This window comes from Nyctereutes procyonoides, unplaced genomic scaffold, assembly GCF_905146905.1.
Source record: "Nyctereutes procyonoides isolate TBG_1078 unplaced genomic scaffold, NYPRO_anot_genome, whole genome shotgun sequence".
NCBI lineage: Eukaryota > Metazoa > Chordata > Mammalia > Carnivora > Canidae > Nyctereutes > Nyctereutes procyonoides.
Window position 1 is genome coordinate 59,875,809 of NW_026575142.1, and position 12,633 is coordinate 59,888,441.

The window sequence follows — 12,633 nt, forward strand, 5'->3', positions numbered from 1 at the left end:
AAATTAAATATGTAAATATTATTGAAAGAGAAAGAAAAATTATTTAGTTATTGACATGTAATCTACATTTTCAGTAAGTTTTTCAACTTATAATTATGCCAACACTAAAACTTTACTTGCTTATAAAAATAATTTACCTTGTTTAAAACTTTAATTCCATTGTAATTAACATATAATATCTTAGTTTCAAGTGTACAAATATAGTGATCCAACAGTTCCACATATTACTCAGTGCACAACAAGATAAGTGTACTCTTAATTCCCTTCACCTATTTCACTCATGCCTTACTCACCTCCCCTCTGGTAACCATCTGTTTGCTCTTTATAGTTAACAGTCTGGTTTTTGGTTTGTCTCATTGTTTTCCTTTGTTCACTTGTTTTATTTCTTAAGTTCCACAAATGAGTGACATCATGTGGTGTCTTTCTCTATCTGACTTGTTTTCCTTAGCATTATATTGTTGAGATCCACCTACGTTGTTGCAAATAGCAAGATGTCATCCTTTTTATGATTGAATAATATTCTATTTTTATCCAGTACCTATCAAAGACTTTGAGGAAAATGAACCTTGTGCGCTGTTGATGGAAATGCAAAAAAAAAATAATTTACTTCTGAAATTTGTAAAACTTCTGTGTATACATAGATTTCAGAACATAAATGGAATCAGTTAGCATTTCTCCAGAAATCAGGAGATATGCATAACTCAGTTTCATGGTTTTTTGCAGGACACCAATGATTGATGGCATTTTTTAATTTTTCACCACAGGTCTCAGCTGTCCAAATTTGCCAGTTAGGCTATCTTCTTGAACCGTGTTGGCATTTGAGCTTAAAATCTGTACTCACTGAATAATATCTTGCAGTAGTATCTATGCCATTAACAAGACTGAGCTATACATTATCAAGTTTATGATGTTCTAATATTTCCAATTCTGAAAATACTATAATTGTGTGTCTTTCTCAAGGCAGAAGTGATTTATTTATCCTTATTTGTGTTCAAACTACCCAGAAAGATAGTAAAGTTGAGGAAATGAATTGAAAATATACATCAAAGACAAATTCTGTTTCCTTGTATTAAATGAAATGGGAGGTTACAATTAAGCATTTAAATATTTCTTCACAGAATACTTATATATGCATTATGGCATATCTTATTTGCTTGCCACCGTTTATATACGTATATTCAAAGTAAGTGAATTGGCAATATGGACTCAAATCTATTTCTGATGTAAATTTTTGCATGTAAAATTGCGTGTTTTATAATTTAAAGTACTTTTAAATTTGTTATAAACACAAAAGGCATACAAGGTCACAAAAAAATTCAAGGAATTCTAAAAACATTTCAGCTTGGAGCATGCTGATCTCTTGTGCCCTAGTCTCCTCTCCTCTTTCCATGTCTCTCACTGTGTGAATTCCTCCCTGATGGACAGCATGCATATGCAACCTAGGGTGTAGAAGCTTAAGACAAGCTAAAGTCATTCATCTTCTCTGAATGCCTGGATGACTATATGCAGAGTTATTTTGTGTTCAACAGAGAATTACACTGGAAACATTGGTTAAGTACATATTTGTTTCATTGTCAGATCTGTATATGGAGTCCTTAATATAGGATACATTATGTTCCGCCACTGAGTTGAATAAAATCAGCAAAGAGTAACTGGATTGAATTTGCTCTCTCCACCCAACCACTTCTGCAGAATTACTTCTGTGACATTCCTTATCAGTCTGTATAGGAGAAAATCCTAAAAGATAGGATCCCAGGAAGCAAAGCCCCCTTGCAGCTGTGCCAAAACGATGCCAGCCAGGACTTTTTAAATGATAATAAACTGTTCTGAAAAAAAAATAACTGTTCTTCCTCCAAGAGCATATTTAAACTTATGATCACTGTCAAATGTGTAAATGATCAGAATACGTTTTTTTTTTTTACAGGAGTTTCTAGCAAACTTGAATCCAAATTCATGGTCCGTTGAAGTATGAAGGGAAATGTCATGGATATCTTCAATTCATTATTGACTAATCTCTGTCCTTACCCTTGCTTTTCTGTTTTTTTTTCCCCTTATCTTATGTGATGTAAGTATAGATATAGATCCACAAATCCTTAGAAGTCACTGAACATTCTTTCTTTTTGGAACAATGTTGTCATAAACAAGCAAATACACAAGGACTATAAAACTTACCAGTATCACATGAGGTTGCGTGTCTACGTATGTGTGTGAGTTTAAATTAATGAACTTAATTTCATAAGGCAGTTTTTAGGTTCACAACAAAATTGAACATAAAGTATAGAGGGTCTGCATATGCTTCCTGAACTCCCCCTTCCACTCACCACATACAACTTCCCCTACTATTGACATTTAGCACGTGAGTGGTATATGTGTCATATTCAATGATCTACATTAACACATCATCACTCAAGCCTACAGTTTACATTGGAATTCACTCTGGTGTTGTACATTCTATGGGTTTTGACAAATGTATAAGGACATATACCCACCATGGTACTATTATACAGAATAATTTCACTGCCACAAAATATTCTGTGCTCTACTTGTTCCTCTTTTCCCTCTCTAACTCCTAGTAATCATTGGACTTTTTATTGCTTCCATAGTTTTGCCTTTTCTAGAATATCATATAATTGGAGTCATATAGCATGTAGCTTTTTTTTAAGATTTTATTTATTCATGAGAGGCAGAGAGAGAGAGAGAGAGAGAGAGAGAGAAAGAGGCAGAGCCACAGGCAGAGGGAGAAGCAGGCTCCATGCAGGGAGCCTGACATGGGACTCAATCCCGGGTCTCCAGGATCACTCCCTGGGCTAAAGGCGGCACTAAACCACCCAGGTTGTCCAGCATGTAGCTTTTTTAAATTGACTTCTTTCAATTAATAATATGTATGTAAGTTTCTTTCATGTCTTTTCAGAGCTAAAAATATCCACTTGTCTGTATATACCATTGTTTTTTTATCCATTCACATCCACAAGGACATCTTAGTTGCTTCCATGTATTAGTAATCATGAATAAAACTGCTATAAATATCTGTGGGCATGATGACATAGACCATAAATCTTCTCTTTTTTTTATATTTTTTTTAATTTTTTTTTATGATTGTCACAGAGAGAGAGAGAGAGGCAGAGACACAGACAGAGGGAGAAGCAGGCTCCATGCACCGGAAGCCCGACGCGGGATTCGATCCCGGGTCTCCAGGATCGCGCCCTGGGCCAAAGGCAGGCGCCAAACTGCTGCACCACCGAGGGATCCCCTAGACAATATATTTTTAAACTGTGCAATATGACTCACTTAGTGGGTCATTACTAAATAAAGGTTTACTTTTCAGTGAAATAGAACAGGAAATACCAGTCTACACCACATATAGTAAGTTTTGTATTGCAATTATATGTATGCATATGTATCAGACCTCCACATAATATTTATTTATAAGGGGGCTGCGGCCCAAAAATCCTGAAAAATACTGGTTTAGAAAGTATTTGTATATATTTCCTAAGTCAGCCTTTTCAAAGAGTATTGATACTATCTTCATTTTGGATAGGACAAATAAGCTCAAAAATGAAAGGTTTAATTAAGGTTCTATAACAATTAAGTGGTATTATTGATGAAGTTTTGGAATATAGGTGAGGTCCAGAGCCAATGACCAAGAAAGAGTAAATTCCAAAGAGCTTGATTGCTGGATCATATAGTAAGAGTATGTTTAGTTTTGTAAGAAAACACCAAACCATCGTCCAAAGAGGCTTTCTCACCAACAGTGAATGAGAATTCCTGTACTCCACATCCTCATTGTTTGGTGTTGTCATATTTGGCCATTCTAATAGTTGTGCAGTGGTTTCTCATTATTGTTTGAATTTGCACTTCCTTATGACAAATGATGGGGAGCATCTTTTCATGTGCTTTCTTGCTATCTGTGTATCTTCTTTGATAAGGTATCTGTTCAGAGTATGGGCAATTATTAAATACTTCTGTTGTTGTTGATTCATTGAGTTTTAAAAGTTCTCTATGTATTTTTGGATCATAGTCCTGTATGAGATACATATCTTTTGCAAATATTTTCTCCCAATCTGGAGCTAGTCTTTTCATTTTGCTTTTTTCCCCAAGTTTTTATTTAAATTTCAGTTTGTTAACATGCAACATAGTATTAGTTTCTGATGTAGAATTTAGTGATTCAACACTTATATACAATACCTAGTGGTCATCACAGCAAGTGCCTTCCTTAATAAGCATCACCTATTTACCCATTTCCCCTCCCCTCTGTTAACTGGCAGTTTTTTCTCTAGAGTTAAGAGTCTGTTTCTTGGGTTTCCTCTTTGTTTGTTTGGTTTTTTTTTTTCCCTACATGCATTTGTTTTGTTTCTTAAATTCCACGTAAGTGAAGTCATATGGTGTTTGTCTTTCCCTGACTGACTTACTTCACTTAGCCTAGTACTCTCTAGCTTCATCCATATTGTTACAAATGGCAAGATTTCACTCTTTTTATGGCTGAGTAATATTATATATATATATATATATATAATATATATATACTTCCATACTGTTTTTTATTCAATTAATTAACATATAATATAGTATTGGTTTCAGAGTTAGAGGTCAGTGATTCGCCAGTCTTAGATAATATTAGTGCTCTTTACATCATACATCCTCCTTAATGCCCATCACCTAGTTACCCCATCCCCCACCCCACTTCCCCTCCAGCAACTCGTTTTTTTCCTATGATTAAGAGTCTCCTTTGGTTTGTCTCCTCTCTGATTTCATCTTATTTTATTTTTTCCTCTCTTCCCCTGTGATCTTCTGTTTTGTTTCTTAAATTCCACCTATGAGTGTTTTCCACAGCCGCTACATCAGTTTATATTCCCACCAACAGTGTTAGAGGGTTCCCCTCTACAACCTCACCAACACATGTTTCTTGTGTTGTTGATTTTAGCTATTCTGACAGGAGGAAGGTAATATCTCACTGTAGTTTTGATTTGTATTTCCCTGATGATGAGTGATGTTGAGCATCTTTTCACGTGACTGTTGGCCATCTGTATTTTTTTAAAATGTCTAGTCCTATCTTCTGCCCATTTTTAATTGGATAATTTGTTTTTGGGTTTTAAATTTGATAAGTTCTCTATTTGTTTACTTTCTTTCTCTTTCTTTCTTCTTTCTTTCTTTCTTTCTTTCTTTCTTTCTTTCTTTCTTTCTTCTTTCTTTCTTTCTTCTTTCTTTTATACTACGGTTTCCTTGTTTTAGTCCTTTCTCTCAGCCTTCAAATCCTCACTCTCTTTAACATTATCCTCCCAAACCCTGAAAATATTAAATATTTCCTCAACCTCAGACCACAAATATCCAACATCATAGACAGCCATCAATCCTCCATCTAGATGGTCATAAATAACAGAATGAATTTGTTCTAAACTAAACCTGTCACTCATTGCCACCCCTTACTACCATAAAACCTCTCACTTCTCTAGCCAATTACTTGGTACATTTCAGAATTGCACTCTGTTTCCATTTGCTTAAGCCAGAAAGCAATGATTCTCCTTTAACTCCATCTTCTCCATGAACAGTCTCATTTTCAATTCGTCATTAAATACTGACAAATCAAACTCTGAAATGTTCATTGAATCTATTGTTTTCTCTCCAACATGATTATTTCTTCTTCAAATCAAGCAGAATTCTCCCAATTTATCTGCTATCTCTAACCATGTGTTCTTTTCATGTATTATCCACACTGCAAAGTGAAGTTTCTAAAATGCAAATTATACTTCACTTCTTTCTATATAAAATCCAATAATTTTGCATAACCAAGATACCCCTTATATATTCCATATTGTCCCCCTTTCATTATATTTTTTTTTATTTACCACTTTCATAATATTGAAATTTCTTTAAATGGTGTTCTTTTCTCTATGAAGCAATCTGGCATTTGCCAGAAAAATCCTAATAAAACCTTATTTATATTGGATTGCCAGCATTAAAGTTCATGATCTTGGCTTTCAAACCTTCAACACCCTGTTAATTTTATTAATCCATCCTTTTCTCCTGCTACCACGTAATAAATGATCTTTTGTTTTAGTTCTACATCTCTGTTCATACCTTTCTCGTATGTATAGTCCCTTTCTCCTTCATGTCTCTAAGACTTTTACTTCACCTGGAATTTGCTCCATATTTTCCTCTACTTCTATTCATACATTAATGGAACTCAAAGACTAATGTCTTATACTGCTATTTTCACAGCATCCTGTCATTCAGATCATGTAGATTTTATGTTTTCTCTAAGAGTTTTTAAAAAGTAAAGATAATTTAACTATCTCAGTTCTTGTCTTTTAATTGAATTCACAAAACTATGCATCCAGAATGGCAGATGGCAAGCTTTTGGTGAGTATGAGTGTATTTACCAGCTATGGCTATAGAACACCAAAGCATATGCCTATTTTCTTTATAAATTTTAAGCATTCTCCATTCACAGTCATCTCCTCATTTCCTTCCTCAAACCTATGAATATATACCTTTAGTACTCCTACCAGTATATTACATTTTCACATCAGTTATACTGCATATTAAGATAACTTGTATTTTTCACTTGATTCTTTCTCCCTCTCAAAACTAACAGTTTGAAATAAACATGTCCCTCAAGAATCTAGTGAATTATAACCAATAATATCTTTTTAAATAAGGAATTTCCCTAAAATCTCACACTTTAAAGTTTTATACAAATTTTGCATCCTATTTTATGTAAAGATGGTTTGTTATTATACTAAATAAAGATCCAAATCACTTACTAAAGCAAACCAAAACAAGCAACCAAAACTATCCTTAATTTCCCTACTTATGTTTTTCTGTCAGTAGTTGATGTGGTTTCATTAATCTATCATTTATTTCTTCTAGTTATTTCCTCTCTCTGCTTTATTGCCAAATATTACAATATATCTGTATAAATAGGAGTATACAAAATGAAGCTACTTGAATATTGCTGCAAATAATAGTCCATATGTATATTTCTTGGTCTTTCTCATATAAAAACAGCAGTCCTTCCAGTGTATTCCACAGTGATAAAAATAATTTAAAAATAGAGCAGCCTGGGTGGCTCAGTAGTGCCACCTTCAGCCCAGGGCATGATCCTGAAGACCTGGGATGGAGTCCCAGGTCGGCTCCCGCATGGAGCCTGCTTCTCTCTCTGCCTCTGTCTCTCATGAATAAATAAATAAAATATTTTTTAGAAATCATTTAAGAATAAACACCTAAGTACATTCAATGCTTTTTGTAATAAATAATATCTATGGCTGATTTATTTATTTTAATTGTGATTGGTAATATTATCTTTATGGAAAGGACTACTGTTGTGGATTTATGACATAATATTGTGTTTGACATATATTAGTGATTTCAGGTTTAATGTTAATAATTAGAATAATTCACTGATATCAATCTGATATTACAAACTTATTGTCTTTAATCATTAATCCATGTTTCCAACTAAAGCAAAATTAAAACATGATTATATTTGAAATGATGATAGTTTTATAAATTTACCAAACCAATTAATCACAAAAACAACAACAAAAAAAATATGTTTCTTAGGGAATACCTATTTTTTACCCGATGATAGAAGGTGGAAATTAACATTAACTGAAGAGTTAAAATTATTTGTAGGAAAAAATATATAATAAAAATATATATTAATAAAACATAAAATATATTTTGTATATAAATATGGTACATATATTAATATATTATATTTATATTTATATTAAATAAGGCCCCTACTGGCTGATGAAGAAATTTTTATTTTTTTTAAATTTTATTTATTTATTCATGAGAGACAGAGAGACAGAAGCAGGGACATAGGCAGGCTCCCTACAGGGGGAACCCAATGTCAGACTCAATCCCAGGACACTGGGATCACACCCTGAGCCAAAGGCAGACGCTTAACCATTGAGCCACCCAGGTGTCCCAACTGGTCAAAATATTTTAAATCATGCCATTTGTTAGATCAATACAAGCTGATCAGATAAATAATATTGGATCAATTATCCCTGGAGAAAAATCACTGAACATGGGCATGATTGTAGAATTGATAACAACAATAATAACAACTTAGAAAAAAATAAATCAATTGTCCAGTAAAATCCTATTATTTCCCCCCCAACTTTTGGGGATTCTTATATCTCATGTAAAAAGTGTAATATTTCACTTTATAACCTTAATTATGGCATTCTTTTGTAGAAGATGAATTTTCCTTGGTTTGTTTTTCCTGTAAGCCATTTTATAGGTGGGGAAAATAAATTACTGCTCGGAAAATCTGTAACTTGATGATAAATCAATCAACACATGTATCCTGGCTTGACACAAGAATTAAGAATTAAGCACAATTTATTTCAACCAAATGAAGTTCAAACACAGAATTTTGAATGATGCATACAACCTTCACATTTTGTCTTGATGTAACCACTTGAACTAGAAGCTTGTCCATTTCAGAAGGTGGCAGTGATATGAACCAGATCTAGGTTAAAATCGTGTCATTATTGCAGCCTTTGCTTCTCCCAGTGAAAATACTTTCCTGTAACCATTGAAAAGCTATTTTAGGTCAGCTTTTGAAGCAATGGTGCTCTTGACTCTTTCCTTTTTTGAATTGCTCTCAAACTAAAAGGAATATTTGTGAAGTACATCCCTTCTCAGATCCCACCTAAGAAAGGATATTTTATCCACCACTTGATTTCATCTTCTTTTTAGGTCTGTAGCACTTCTTGTGACTTACACTCTTCTTGAGGCTCCTCACATCATCAAGATAATTATACAAAGCTTAGGGCTGATAATTCAAAGATAGCTTTTTAATAAAACAAGATAAAAATATTTTCAAAAAAAGAACTTCAAATCTTTTTCTTTTGATCAACCACAAGACAGTTAGTTAATTATAGAAAACATTTGAAAACACTGAGTCGTAGATTCTCAATACTACCATTACACTGTGCATAGGGTATACCTACTTGCAAAAAGTATATATGTGCCGAATGAATATATTAATATGTATTAAGCGTCTCCTAATTCATCATGAAGTATTTAATATCTAATATCTAAAGGTCATCAAGCAGGTTTATGATGTTTCATGTCCTTTATGATTATCTTAAAATATTTGCTAATTTTGCCTGCTTTTGTTTATTAGAAACAGAAAGGTAGATTAAAAATTATATGGGATTTAAATTTATTTATGCCCAAAGGCTATCAAGATTTAGCCATATAACATGTTTTGAAACATTTACACTATGTAATCCCAATAGATATTTATTTTAATTACTATATACAGCACATGATATCTATGTCTGAGATCACTGTTCATGATTTTTCCTTAGTCTGTTAAATTTAAAGAAAACATTTATTATTATTACATTATACTTATTCCATATATTCAAATTGTTAAACCCAATTATTTTATTGGATATTTTCAGAATAAGCAATTGATGGAAATAGCAGCAATTTTTTAAAATTATAGGGATCCCTGGGTGGCGCAGCGGTTTAGCTCCTGCCTTTGGCCCAGGGCGCAATCCTGGAGACCCGGGATCAAGTCCCACGTCGGGCTCCCGGTGCATGGAGCCTGCTTCTCCCTCTGCCTGTGTCTCTGCCTCTCTCTCTCTCTCTCTCTCTGTGACTATCATAAAATTTTTTAAAAAAAATTATATAAAATAAAAAGTGGTTATTATTTTGAATCTGGATGTGTATTTTTATTTGGACAGGTAGACACTACTAACTATGCAGAAAACATCAGTTCTCCCCTTCTCTCTTAGAAAACTTACCTATTGAACTGTATTTACTTTTCTGACCAATAAATATAAGTGAGAATTACTGATACTGATTTGCAGAAAACACCTTTAAAAATTGAAACATGTAGTTTGTCCTTTTCCCTTTCTTTCTTCTACCCTTCTTAGAACATTGTCATGATACTGGATGTAGAAATGCCATTTGTTGCTACCAGGTTACAAACCATATGGTACAGATAACCAGGCATGGGGAAAAGTGAGGGCATTTTATGGAAAAAACAACTACTATATTTGTCCTGGGCTATTTGCTTCTGGAATTCTTTTATGTAAGAAAAATGCAAACTTTGTGTAAGCTATTTTTTAGTTATGTGTTCTTTTACTTGCAGTAAAGAAATACAATCCCTAACTAATGAAGATGCTTCACTTTTAACAATGGGAGCTAATAATGGTGTCAAACCTCCACATGACCTTACAACTATATTTTAGAAATTATTAGGTTCACAAAAACATTATTTGATCATAAAGGTTTAGTGTGATTACAAAGTTTTAAAAAGCAACAACATACTTTTAATGGTTACCTCTGCCTTTGAAATGTGCAATTTCAAATACTCAATCCTCTAAACACAACATAGACTCAATTGTCCTTGGCTTCTTCTAGCAATTTAGACAGATATAACCTTTTTGTTCTATCAAAAATAAAAATGTAGTTATATTATTTAAATTACCTCATCTTACATTTTTAAATTTCAATATTCTGAAATTTTTAATTTCAACATTCTGATAATTTTCTAATAATTATGTTACTGTACATAATTTATTTTAGCTTTCATTTTTCAAATGAGGCAAGATAAGAGTGATTTAACATTTTATAAATATTATCTATTGTGATAACTAACAATTGAAATTGCTAAACTCTATTACAAATTTGTACTGATAAACTACATATTAGTTTAATCCTCACAATGGAATACACTTATACTCTCCATTTTATAGACCAAGAAACTGAGGCACACTGAGGTCAATTAGCATGCACACGTAAGTGCTGAAGAAAGAATGTGAACACAAATTGTCTGGCTCCATAGCCTTCACACTTATCCTGACTGCTTTGCCATATTGCCCAAAGTCAAGGACAGAACTGTTCCAGAAATATTTCATATGCATTTACTGGTCAATTTGACTATATAGCAAACCTCACATATTGAATTTTCTGGAATTATTTTGCTTCAGCCTTCTCAGTACAGTAATAGATCCATTAACAAAAGTCTTACAGAGTAAACCAGATGTTTATTTAGGTATCATGAGGATATAAGAGTTGGTGTTATAATACCCATCTCAAAGTAAGACCTTAATTATTTTTCTTTACCTGGCCTTTTGTTCTATATTTCTTTCCATAATTCTCATTCCCACTACACACACCAAAAAAAAATCACTGCTTAATTTTCCTTATTGTCATATAGAGAAATATAAAAGTTTTTCTCCATATCCACTAATTCCACCTCATCTTATAGTATCTCGAAGCTGGATGACAGGTTAAAAACAACACTCTCTATACATAATATGAGAGCAGAGAATTAAAAATGGTTAAAATCTTTCCCCTTCCTTTCACCCTTTAATACCAAATTTTATTTCTACTTATCTGAACTACCCAGTAGCCAAATCTTTCCTTCATTTACCCTCCCACATACTAATTTATTCAAACATACTATAAAATTGCTTAGCAATCATTCTTGACCATGTATTCCATACCTTGGATACAAATTTGGAAATAGAATGATACTAAAACAATGATTTTCATTGACTTTTTATCTTCTGTTCCCTCCACATTGTGATAATGAGAATGAAAGCTGACATGATTTCTGATCCCAGACAAGTTAACATAAGCAAGTCTTCCTTACAACTGGATGATTGTCAAGGTCAAATTCAGAATTCCTTTCAGGCATGAAGGACTTACCACAATCTGACATACAACTTACTTGTGTATGTCTATCATCTTTCTCCCATGATGAAGTGACCTTGTAAATGTATTTCCATAACCCCAGCAATAAAAATAATGTTTGGGGGGCCCTGGATGGCTCAGTCAGTTAAGCATTGGATTCAATTTTGGCTTAGGTCATGATCTCAGGATTATGAGATTGAGCCCCACATCATCTCCATGCTCAGCACAGAGTCTTCTTGAGATTGTCCTCTCCATCTGCACTTTCCCCATTTGTGTGCTCTTTTTCTTTCTCCAAAATAAAATTAAAAATAAGATATTTTTTTAAAATAGAAATAATATCTGGCACATAGTAAAAGATTAAGAAATATTTGCTGAATGATTAATGAGTTAATTTATTGCCCCACACATATTGTCCATTTTCTCTCTGTACATAACTTTGCTGTAGACATATAATGATCATTTCACCTCTCATACTGAATGCTGCATTTTTTAAAGATTTATTTATTTATTTTAGAGGGATAGAGAGCACAAGGGGTGGGGAAGACAGGGAGAGGGAGAGAATCTCAAGCAGACTTCCCACCAAATGCAAAGCCTGACACAGAGTCTGATCCCAAAACTCTGAGATCATGACCTGAGCCAAAATCAAGAGTCTGACACTCCACCAACTGAGCCACCCAGGTGCCCATGAATACTGTATTCTGCTTATTAGAATGGCTTCCCCACTAGACTGTGAAATTCTTGAGTATAGGTGATTTACCTTATCCTTTTTTTTTTTTTTTTTTTGAGTGTCTTGGAAATAAGAATTTTTATTGCTTATGAATTAGCATACAGCTGTGCCATACAGAAGAAAAAAAAGAAGTTAAAAACCCTTGTGTTTGAAGTCAAAACTCTCTGAATGCAAACCTCTATCCCACTACATTCAAGATGTATTTAATTTCTCAGTTTCCGCTACTGTAAAATGAG